This window comes from Gopherus flavomarginatus, chromosome 2, assembly GCF_025201925.1.
Source record: "Gopherus flavomarginatus isolate rGopFla2 chromosome 2, rGopFla2.mat.asm, whole genome shotgun sequence".
In the NCBI taxonomy this organism is placed as follows: domain Eukaryota; kingdom Metazoa; phylum Chordata; order Testudines; family Testudinidae; genus Gopherus; species Gopherus flavomarginatus.
In genome coordinates this window covers 273,876,636-273,888,524 of record NC_066618.1, presented here as the reverse complement: position 1 = coordinate 273,888,524, position 11,889 = coordinate 273,876,636, and the positions used below count along the sequence as shown (strand labels likewise).

The window sequence follows — 11,889 nt, the reverse complement described above, 5'->3', positions numbered from 1 at the left end:
CCAAAGTTTATTTAAACATCTTGTGGCTATAAACCTGAGCTGTAAATCTGAGGAGAACAGCCTACTACCACTACCAGCAGAACTCAGAAGAGCAAAAGGAGCATAGAAATGGAAGCGCGAATAACTTATTTTAAAAGATGTAGATGAGGTTTGGTCTGGTGGACACCTGAGACATTCTCTCCACCACAGCTCCTAAACAGCACAAATCCACTGGTTTATGTTGCCAGGGCTTCCTCTTTCTGTGAACAATACAGAAAGGGACCACTAAAAAAAGGTAATGCAACCACAGATTACACAGTGGTTCTTGAGGGTGATGTGGGGTCTCAACCCCACCCTGCAGGAACACTTCCTCAACTTGTCAGGAGGTGGGAGGGACAGTGAAAGAACATGGATGACCTTCTCACTAATGAGCAAAATTATGATTCACCTACAAAGGCTTCTTCATACAGATTTTAATCCAATGATCAGGCCCTAAATGTTTCTCGCTACATTTACTGTCATTTACTGCCCATCAGCCTCATCTCTTTTGCCACAGTGACGTTTCATTTCTGTGGTCTTTTGCTACTTGATTCAATGTATATTTCCCTTCTCAAACATTTTTCAGCATTGATGGTCCTATGAGACCACTCATATTTCTTCAGCAGAAGTGTTAAAGGCTATTGTGCACACATTCGCTGGATCAGAGTAAATGCAAGCACACACATTTTCAGACTACTGCCATCCATGTGGTTGAATTTAATGCAGGTAAGGGGGAAAGAGTTTCATTGAAAGTAATTCAGTCTGCACTTTTGCAGTTTTTATGGGACTAGGCCAATGTAGAAAGACTTTAGATTGACATGAAAGCACACATTTCCTGCTCCCTCCCAATGCACAGATTCCTCCTTAGCAGAATTATTTTCAGTACCAGGCCTTTCAATCATTATTTTCTAGTCTGTTTCATTGGACTCTGAGCTGCTATCAGATTCCCTTTGTGCAAATAAAGGAGGGATATTCTTGGCTGAAATTAAACAAATTCCGGAACCATACTGCTCTGAGCCGCTTTGTATTGCTCTCAAAAGTGTCTTAGTTTTTCATCTACTCTGTTGGTCTCTGTATTTCAGTTTGTTTTGGTGGCAGAAGGAGAATGAGTGGGCTTTTAGTATCGTCTTCACGTTTTTGGCAGCTAGCATTGACACTTAGGTAGTTTAACATTCCAGTGTCTATATAAAATAGTGTGTATCTTCCAAATGAAGAAAAAATAGCTCCAATATGGAACAGTAATATATTTAGTGAGAGGAAGTATGGTCTTGTGGATAGAGCCCTGGATTGAGGAGATTGAGTTTAGTTCCTAGCTCTGCCACAGAATTCCTTAGCCCTGAATGTCTGAGGCAGAATAGGCAATGATGCCCTGCCCTGTAAGTCAATCCCCTTTTCTAATGCAAAGAGCCTAAATGTGTCCTTTGGAAAAGAGACTGATGCTGCCCTGTAACGTGTTCAGTTTAGACTAATGGTGGCTTCATACTTTGACTATAACTGTCCCATCTATTCACATAGAAAACAACAGATAGATTTGAGGGGCCTTGGGTATAAGGAATTAGAAAAACAAAATTCACAGTTACTCAAGCTCAACCTTCCACATGAAATGGAAGCTGACAATCTGTCACTTGAGATTCCTCCTTAGAATGGGAAATGCCTCTTTGGGATTTTTAAATATATTGGTGTGACTGTCAGACGACAGTTCTAGCCAACCAAGGAATTTCAGTAATGAATTCAGGCCCACCTCAAGAAGCATACTCTTTGCTTCAGAAAATCCCTTTCCTCTGCTTACGTAGAGCTGTTGTTTCCAGTATTTGCCTGTGATGTTCAAGCTTGTTAGCCTGACATACAAATCTCCAAATACTATTTCTAAAGAAAAGTACAAGAGCAAAAACTCACTAGCGCTGTGCCTATGCTATCTAACTTCATAGCTATAATTCACCATCAGTGTACATCTATTACAGGTCTTAATACTGGAAGCTGCAGGTGGACAGGGTTCTGACATTTCTACCACCATGTTGTCGAACTAATCCTACTCTACTCAAATACTATGGGTGGTGAGGACAATTTAAGTGCCTAGGTAAATAGAGGGTTAAACAATGTGATGGTAAAAATGCCTGAATCCCATCTACATTACACCTTCCATCACTACTACCACCAGCTGCATCTAGAAAGGTAGAGCACAGTTGTGGATGGGGAAATTATTTAAGGTCTGGCAGCTGAAGAAGAGTTCTAATATGTTAAGAGGGAGGAAGTTCAGGAAGGGATTTAAGGAGGGAATGAAATGATAGGAGCAATGGGAAAGGAAGATTGACATCAGCAGCTGTGTTATTGATAGCCTACAGAGAGAGGAGCTGAGAAGCAGGGAAAACAAGGAGGTGAGGGTGACTGTAATCAAGACAAGAGATGCTGGATGCTGTCCAAACACATAGGGAAACTCAGTCCTGCTCCAATGACCTTATATTTAATTTAAGACAAGGTACAACAAGTGATCATCACAAAAAAGAGGAGGGAAGTGGGGAGGGAGGCTTTGTAGGAAGAAAAAGAACATATGTTTACATAGGTTAGGTTGGTGCATGCCATGATGGGGCAGAAAGATTTAGTATATATTTTCATAGATAAATCAATAAATGTAATCTACCCCCCTGGTCCTCTACTTATGACACCACAGAAGAACATTAGGAAATTATCTGAGAGACAGGAACAATTAAATGGAATAAGACCAAGGAAAAATAATATCCAGCGCACGCGTGCACACACACACACACAAAATATTTTAATATGAATGAAGGAATGCTGCTTAAAAAGTAATACTAATGCTAAATGAGATATTGGAAAGATAGCAGATTACTAATTAAACATGAGCTAATGAAGAAGCAAGGCTGATAAAAAGGCAAATGCTGTTCTAGGACACAGGAATCAAGAGAGAGATTTCTTTAAATGGATTGGCCAGCTATGCTCAGAATACTGGAAAGAGTTTCAGGTGCCTCATTATAAAAGGGAGGTGGGTAAATTCAAGAGAAATCTAAAGAACTGCGATGAAATAATAAAAGTAGTAGAGAATGAGGTGTGAAAAGAGGTTAAAAGGATTTAAAATGGAAAGATTGGAGAAAAGGAGATAAATGAGGACATATAATAAATCTGCCACTATGATGGCCACCACTGTGGCCCACACATAGCAGATTGAATCTGGGATCTCCAGAGCTAAAAGCATGAATCACTATAGCTTGAGATAAAGCTTCCTGAATGAGGCTGTAACACACTCATATCCTCTGTGGATCAGGCATAGAGAGGGATGTGTAACATAGTTATCAGTGGATTAAATAACCATTTGAGAGTTTGGATAGGAGGCAGAGAAATAACAAGAACTAACATCTAGAAATTAAAAAAGGGAGAGAAATAGTTAGACACGTGAAAAAAAAATCCTCACAGCAAAGATAAACAGGGAGATGGAATGTTGTGTAGAGATCACAAGAGCCATTAGGCTGAATGCTAAAGGAAGTTTTCCCCATCCAGACTTGGTGTCCCAGGTGGTGTTTTACTTTTCCAACCCTGATAGATATGATCTTTAGGAGAAAAAAAAGAAAACACCAACATTCCTTGATTTGCCGTCCTAAGAAATTCCTCTAGTTGAAATGTTGTTAAAAAGGCAGATTTAAAGTTCCCCAGGCAAGTTCTGGATTTCCTTAATGAAAGGAGGAGAAAGCACAGAAAAGCACATGATCTGATTCAGAACCAAGGGCTTCTCCTTCTTGAAATGCCTTGACTATTGCTTCTTTCATTTTAGCATCACTATTTAAGTCTGAATCTGAAAAATCATTGAAATATTTTTGGAGGCGATTGAATATTGCATCCTGAAATTCTATCACACAACTAAAGTAAGCAAATGAAACATAGAAGCGAGTTTAAGTTTCCAATATCTGCGTTTCAATTTTCAGTATCTCTGTCTTAGGAAAGCAATTACTTAACAAAATTGGCTTATTTAGAGGCCTAGATTCAATTCTGAGTTACATCACTGTCAATTTGGTATAAAGCCATTGATCAACTGCGGTCACTTGGTGTGACAGACTACACCCCTACACTTTATTGTAATAATCTTTGTACAAGGTGTGCCTCGTAAGATATCATTTGAAAACTCGTAAGTTGCTAGTCAGTATTATCCTGGTAAAACATATATGGCAAATTTGAATGTGAAGTTATAAGATTCCCCTGTATGACATTATAAACACAAGGTCCAAACCTCACAGCCCTGCCTAGGCAGAAGTTGGCAAATAGGTCTGTCCTAAACTTGGGAGAGGGAACCTGACCTGAAGAGTTTGGTCAGTAATCTTGCTGGAAGCATGTGGTGAGAAACTTTGCAAAAATAGAATAGTTTGTTAAATTAGGCACTGGAAAGCATTTTATCTTTATTTTTCTTGTAACCATTTCTGACTTTTATGCCTCATTGTACTCACTTAAAAATCTCTCTTTGTAGTTAATAAACTTGTTTTATTCTTTTATCTAGTCCAGTATCTTTAAGTTGCAGTGTTTGGGTAACTCCATTTAATGTAATAAACAGGTATATTATTCCCTTAAAGTAGTAATGAATTTACTATATTTATACTGTCCAGAAAAGGGCTGGCAGTACAAACCATACATTTCTGGGGGAAAGTCTGGGATTGGGAGTATGTTGGGGTCACCCTGCATTATAACCAAGGCTGGTGAGATCCAGAGTGTGACTGGCAGGGTGCAGCTACACAAATACATCTGGGAGTGATCTGCATGCTGGTGGCGGGCAGTTCAGGTTAGAGGCTACAACAGCAAGGTATTTCAAGACCCCATGTTACAGGGCAGCAATGACACAGCCCCCACCCCCACCCCCCCTTGTCTGGAGTGTAGCCCAGTATGTCACATCTGGATTATGTAATCTACAGCAAAATCTGGCCTATAGACTATAACACAAAATCATATTGCTAAACACAAAAGCACAGAGTGTCTGAAAAGTAAAATGGCTTTAACTTAGGTCAAAATACTTGAAGAAAACTAACAATCAAATAGCTATCCAGAACTCAACATGTGTTTGTCACCTACCAAGAGATATTTCTGGATTTTACCAGCTACACAGAGAAGATGGAGTAAATACAGCAGAGATTGTGGTAGGATGCTAGCTTTCTCTTCTGACCCAAGATGTAAGAACTAGCCTCAGAGGAATGGCTCCTCTGTGAATCTGCTTTTTTAATATTTACATTGTGTTTGACATTTATGAGGTCACACTCTGCTGCAAACTCTCAGCCTATGGCTAGCAACTGGAAGAAAACTAAGCTTGTACAGAACATAAAAGACAAAAAACAAGGGGAAAATGGAAGATTGTGTTTTTAAGTGCCAAAGTGTCACAGTGGGCTTGATTGTGCAGCTTTTACTCAGCTTGGTGAAGCAGTAGTCCCAGTGGCTGCAATGGGACAAATTTTGATTACACCCATGAGATATTGTTCATTCAAGAGTTAGCCCAAAACAGTTTTTAAGGTTTTTACCTCCCGAGGTCACTCAGAAGATGGGCTTATCTGCAGGTCCTTCCCCCTCCCGTATTGGTCACTGGAGTGATTAAAATGAAAGTAACAGGGTAAAGTGCAAATATAGTAAGATCTATTAGATCAACATGGTCTTAAAAGCAGAGCCCTTGTTACGAGTAATAACAGAGCACAGGTAAATACAAATGACACAAGTAATAACAAATGGCTTGGTTGTTAACAGTAGATGGTAATGGACTTGAAGTCTGGAGCACACAAATCGGGTACACTGGGATAATCAAAAGACAATAAAAGGAAACTACAGTACCATCTCTCTCCTTGTCCTAGGCACGAACCCCAACTGTTCAAGGGATGGACCCTGACTGTCCCACAGAACGAACCCTGACTGTGATGAGGATGGTTCTGGGATCCTGGACAGAACCAATGAAGACTGAAGACTCTGGACCACAGGAACACTGAAACACATGAACAGGACACGATGATCACCAGGTAAGTGGTTTCTCTCTTCTTCCTTCTGTCTTCTGTTCCCTATGCGTTGTCCTGAGTGGTAGTATGCAGACTTGCAGGTGAAAACAAGAACAGGTGCATGCAATGTATGACACCAATGGAACCTGACACCATGTGCTATAGTCCTGTCCTAGTTGGACTCGTTACCAGCCTGTGGAAGATGGGAGACACTGGCTGCCTCTAGGATGGACAGCCTCGAGCAGCAGTAAGGCTGTCATCTATATAATCTGCTGTTGCTAGGCAGACTACGCCATCACATCCTCTAACCGCTCCCTGCCTTTCCCACTCTAATTTGCAAAGAAGGCAAAGGGAGAGGCAGGAAGCTCTCCATGAAATGGAGTTCTACGTGTTGTTTTTACAGAACAAGATGGAGACTAGAGGAGAAACATACCAAAACAAGATTTTGCCCCAACACAAGGGTCTTGTGAATTGAAATAAAATTTTGAATTAAATTGAAGTGAATTGAAATCTAGTCTTGTGAATTACATATATGACTGTATTTTTTCAGAAAGTTTAACACTGTCTTTTATTTTTATAAGCTCCATGGCCAAAAGGGCCTAGAGGATGGAGATCTACGCTCCCTTTATTGGGGAGAAAGGGCAAAGTCTGCTCTGGCCAACTTCATTTACATGCAAATTAACCATACTTCCATCTACTGAGTTTTGTTGTTTTGGTTGGGATTAACATTTGATGTATAAATACAAAAATAGATTACCAATACTATATGTATACATGAAAGAGAATAAGAATTGTCTAGGATATGCTCAGGGTGACTGGACTCCTTGAGTGAATTAAAAATGGACTTTTGTTGGGTAACAGCCTTCAAACAGCAATGTATTTTATTCAGCAGTAGGAGCAAATCTTTACAGAAAATGGCTTCACAATAATCAACAGACTGAATGCATATTTAATCTAATTTTATGTTTCAATACAAACTAAATTAGATAGGATTTTGCTTAACTTATAGGAAAATAACAGAATCATTTTACATTATTTAGGAAGCCAGAGAGCTCTTCAAACCCAGCCTGCCTCTGTCTGGTTTCTCAGAACTTGTACTTGGGGCAGCAGGGGCTTGGTTTGGCACCAGGCTATCGCTAGGATCAAGGGGTGTAAAGCTGGCTTGGAACTACCTCTGGATCTAAGCTATGAAAAGTGTGAGTTGAGTCCAGTTGAGAACAGCTCATATAGGCTTCTTTTCTAGAGAGAGACACACTGGCCATCATTTTCCATGGCTTTGAACCATTCTGAAGTGGTAGCATTTCATACCCACTAAGAACAGGTGTAAATGGCTATACGTGATTTGGAGCACTGGGGATTCTGACCTACTGCAGGTAATTTCCTAAAATATTTAAGTCATTTTTATTTTTTATTGGCTGCACATCTGCAATGGAGAATAAATAAAATGTACTATCCACAGAACTGTATTTGTTCCCATTTTCACCTCCTTATTTTTCCCCAAATAAACATTGATTAATTTTTCAGAGAGAGTTGTGTACACTAAAATGAGACATTCGTTTATATCTGTGGCATGTGGGTTAATAATATTTCCATGACTACTTCAGTAGCTCAAGTGCTAGAGGATAATCAATACATATTTCAAAATAGTTCAAAACTTAACATGGTGTTTATACTAGATAACAGGATTAAATATCCATGTACAATGCATAGAAATAGTATGCAGAGCTATCCTAGGATTTTAAACTGACTAGTCTTCTGCATCATTTGGTTTGATCCTAGGGAAATGGTGTTAAATCAATTTTCTTCACTTTAGAGGTACTTTTCTTTGGATTGGTCAAAGACTGGGTACTGAAGGTAATTTTTAAACAGTAAATATACTCTCATTGAGGGTAAAACTAAATATATTGAAGGGAATTTTCAGGTAAAACATATAGACAAGATGTTGCTGCTCTTTACATTATGGAATGACTTGTTTAAAAATGTCTTGAAATGTGTCACGAATATAGCCTTGTATATATAGCTTCACCCACACCAGAGCTCAAACACTTGACACTTGTCAAGCACAGTAATCCATCTGGGTTGCAACAGGCCTTCTTCTGCCTCCTTCAATGACTCAGAGTTTCCCTAGACTGAGAGGTTGTGTGTTGCAATCTGGGGTGTAAAGCTACCGAACTGTTTGAAACAGGTCAAAGAGCACTAGGGTACTTTTAGCACATAGCAGCAGGGTCCACACACACAGTTAATGTGCAGCACGCTGATGTGAGGTAGATTTGCACCCTGGCTTGCCATGCACTAACTCTTCATCTAGACAATCCCTCAGTGTTGGTCTCAGGATCTTTTAAAAACATGTTTTAACTTGCAGACACCACACAACTAAATTAAGACAGGACAGCACAGATGTTTTTTTTCCTTCCTTACTGCAGTAGTGCAGCTCATTTTCACCTTCTGCATTTCTGGATAGGGAAGGGGTAGAAACCCTCCTAAACTTTAGGATTCAATTTATGTTTTTACACATCTGCATAGGATTTGTAGGCCTGAGAAGCAGCACATCACACATCATTGCAAAGTTGAAGGCAGTAGGCAAGGCAGAGCCTGCTCTTGTTTTTAACTAAACTACACACTGGCCTTTTCTTGACTAATAAAAAGTGGTCAAAGTATAGGTCAGGCTTGGCTAAAAGGTCAAGTTGTAGCCTACACCCACCCTGCTAAAATTGAGCTAAAGGTATTACCCTTCAACTACGTTAGGAAAAGTGGTGGGCCTTAGCTAGATCATTTTAACTAAACCCAACCTAAACTTCACCTTTTCCCAGGCAAGATAAGGTTACTGCTGAATCTTCTCTAGCAGACACCACTTATCTTCAAGAAGATCGCCAAGTCCCAGAAGAACTCATGCTGTTTTGTTATATATAGTGAAGGTATCACTGCCCGAAGTTCATGTTTCCCGACACTGTGTTATAAGACCCTGTTTACAGTTACTTATAACTTTTGCCAAGCTTCAACGTTTCAAGTTGAACATTTTCATGCCCAGTGTCAGCCTCAGGATGATTTTTTTTTTAAGTTTCAACTTACAAGGTTCAGCCATTCTCAAGAGAAAGGTTAGGATATTAAAAATAGTTGTTTATATAGTTGTTTAGATGACAAATTGTAGCATCACCATGGGTTGCAGCAGAGACTTGAAATTTGGCAGAGGGGATTGCAATGTTGTCAGGGATGTGCTATTGCCATTTCTATTAAAATACCTAAAATTTGGCCTAGTTATGAGCATTTGAAAAATGGCAGTTCACACATGTTCAATAGAGACTTGTTAGAATTTGGCAGCTAAATTGTCTGAAGATTCCATTTGCACTGAGCATGCTCCATCCCCTCACAGCTCTTACATGTAATTGGACTGCACATGTACCATCCCCACAGAGTTATAGGTATGTTCCAGCCCAAGTGATAGGGGCTGCTCAGGAATTTTCCTGAAATTGCTGCTGTGGTCCATTGTGGGGCAAGAACAGAGGGCCGGGCAACTCTTTCCTTTGCCTTCAGTGAGGAGACCTCAGGAAACAGTCTAACTTGAAAGCAGAGTCATCAAGAACTGGGTAGGTAGTGGGAGATGCCAGGTGGGAGAACAGGGCAAGAACTTGCAGGGGAAGGGAGGGAAGGATAGGAGTTGGAAGGGAAGAAAGGGTGGAGCAGAATCAAGTATGTGGGTAAGGGGAAGAAGTCAGGGTGGGGGGAATAGGAACAATGTAGGTGGAGGGTGAAGAACCAGGGATAGAAAAAGACAGTAGCAAATGGGGTAGAGGTTGTCATAAACAGATAGTTAAGGGCTAATGTCTCTTTTACCTGTAAAGGGTTACAAGCAGTGAACCTGGACCACCTGACCAGAGGACCAATCAGAAAACAAGATACCTTCAAATCTTGGTGGAGGGAAGTCTTTGTTTTGTGTTGTTTGTTTGTCTGTTGTTCTCTCTGGGTTCTGAGAGTAACCAGACGTACCTACAGGCTCTCTAATTTTCTATTCAAATAGTAAGTACCAGTAGAAGGCAGTTTAGTCTTTTTGATTGTTTTCTTTATTTGCAAATGTGTATTTTGCTGGAAGGAGTTTAATTTGTATTTGTGCTGGGGGGAAGGCTTCTCTCTAGTGCCTATAAGCCGAAAGACCCTGTAACTTTTACCATCTTAATTACAGAGACAACTTTTATTTTCTTCTTTCTTTTATTAAAAACTTTTCTTTTTAAGACCTGATTGATTTTTTTCCCCTTGTTGAGGCTCAAGGGAATTGAGTCTGTACTCACCAGGGAATTGGTGGGAGACAGGGAGAGACAAGGGGGGGGAAAGGTGGAATTCCTCTGTTTTAGATTCACAGAGTTTGAATCTGTATTACCTCTTGGGGAGGGGAAAAGAGGATAGGGGAAGGTGCATTTCCCTTTGTTGTAAGATTCAAGGAGTTTGAATCACAGTGATCTTCCAGGGTAACCCAGGGAGGGAAGCCTGGGAGAGGCAATGGGGAGGAAAGGGTTTACTTTCCTTATGTAAGATCCAGGGGGTCTGGGTCTTGGGGTCCCCTGGGAAGTTTTTGGGGGGACCAGAGTGTACCAGGCACTGCAAGTCCTGGTTGGTGGCAGCACTACAAGAACTAAGCTGGTAATTAAGCTTAGGGGGATTCATGCTGGTACCCCATCTTTTGGACGCTAACGTTCAGAGTGGGGGTTATACCATGACAGGGGTGGGGAATTTTCATAGGTAGTCACTGTGTGTTTCTCATTTTCTGGGTACCCAAGTTCAAAGACCTGGGGTTTAATTTATAGAAGTAATCACAGTTACAACTGACAAATGGTAGCTCTGCTCTGAACATACAAAGTGTTGTAAAATGCTAAATACTCTGAAAACCCAGGCACACGGCTTCTTAGATTGGGCACCCAAAATTGTAATTGACAACTTTGGCTTTAATCTCTGAGCCTCAGTTCCCCATGTTTAAAAGGAGGCCAATAATACCAGTTCAACCTCACAAGAGCATTATGAAGCTAAATTTGTTAACATGTAAAATTCTAAGATATTATATTGATAGCATCATAGAAAAGACCATGAGGAAATGAACAATTCTGTATTCAGTGTAGGGTTTGGATGGTATGCAGTAAATAATGTCTATGACCATGCACAGAATGAAGAGGATAAATAAGAAATATTGAACTGTCTCCTATGCTTTGAAAGAGGCAAGAGGCCTGTCGAAAAAGTAGTATATGATCATGTAATTGAACACTTTATCATAAAGCATTTGCACAAGGGGGTGAATCAAGGTTGCATAGCAGCCATCATTCAGGATTTCCTAATTGTTGAATGCTTTATGTTGCAACCCAACATTCTTTTAACATCATTTTTGGGGATGTAATACTTTGTCAAGAATCTGCTCATCTGTCATGTATTTTTTGTGTACAAGAGAGATTTTGAAGATAATGTCACTTATTTCTTTTTGGACCGCAGTTGCAGATCAAGTACTGAAATTTTCAGGACACTTTATTTGCAAACCCTCATATATATTTTAGGTTGCCAGTGGAGTAATATTTGCAAATGGCTTCTATGTATAGTGTGAAGTGAAGAGTGATAGAATTTTTCCTCTAGAAAGATGTAGTTCAGCAAGGAGCTTCAGAAAGCTTATGCCAACTGATGCATTAAAAGAAGGGATACACTTGAAAAAGATGTACAGATGATCCAGGAGAGTTGCATCAGTAATGACAGCACACATGAATGCTGAAAAGTCTGAATCGATTAGGAAAGAGTGACAAAGAACCTTTGATGATCTTGCTGCTGCCTTGGACTGCAGGTGTGCTTCAGCACACAGGGTTGTGCCCAAAATGGGCTTTTCTAAACCTTGTATATTCTGGGTCCCACAAAACGTCAGTAAGGGCCACTAGGC

At 40.1% G+C, this 11,889-nt stretch overlaps 1 long non-coding RNA gene across 1 annotated transcript; it reads left to right on the top strand.

Annotated features, from left to right (window-relative positions):
• Positions 1-226: 226 nt before the first annotated feature.
• LOC127045448 (uncharacterized) lies at positions 227-11,605 on the top strand. The gene is made up of 4 exons (XR_007772720.1): positions 227-744; positions 5,850-6,011; positions 9,827-10,001; positions 11,457-11,605. It is a non-coding gene; the product is annotated as an uncharacterized LOC127045448 (long non-coding RNA).
• The last annotated feature ends 284 nt before the right edge of the window (positions 11,606-11,889 follow it).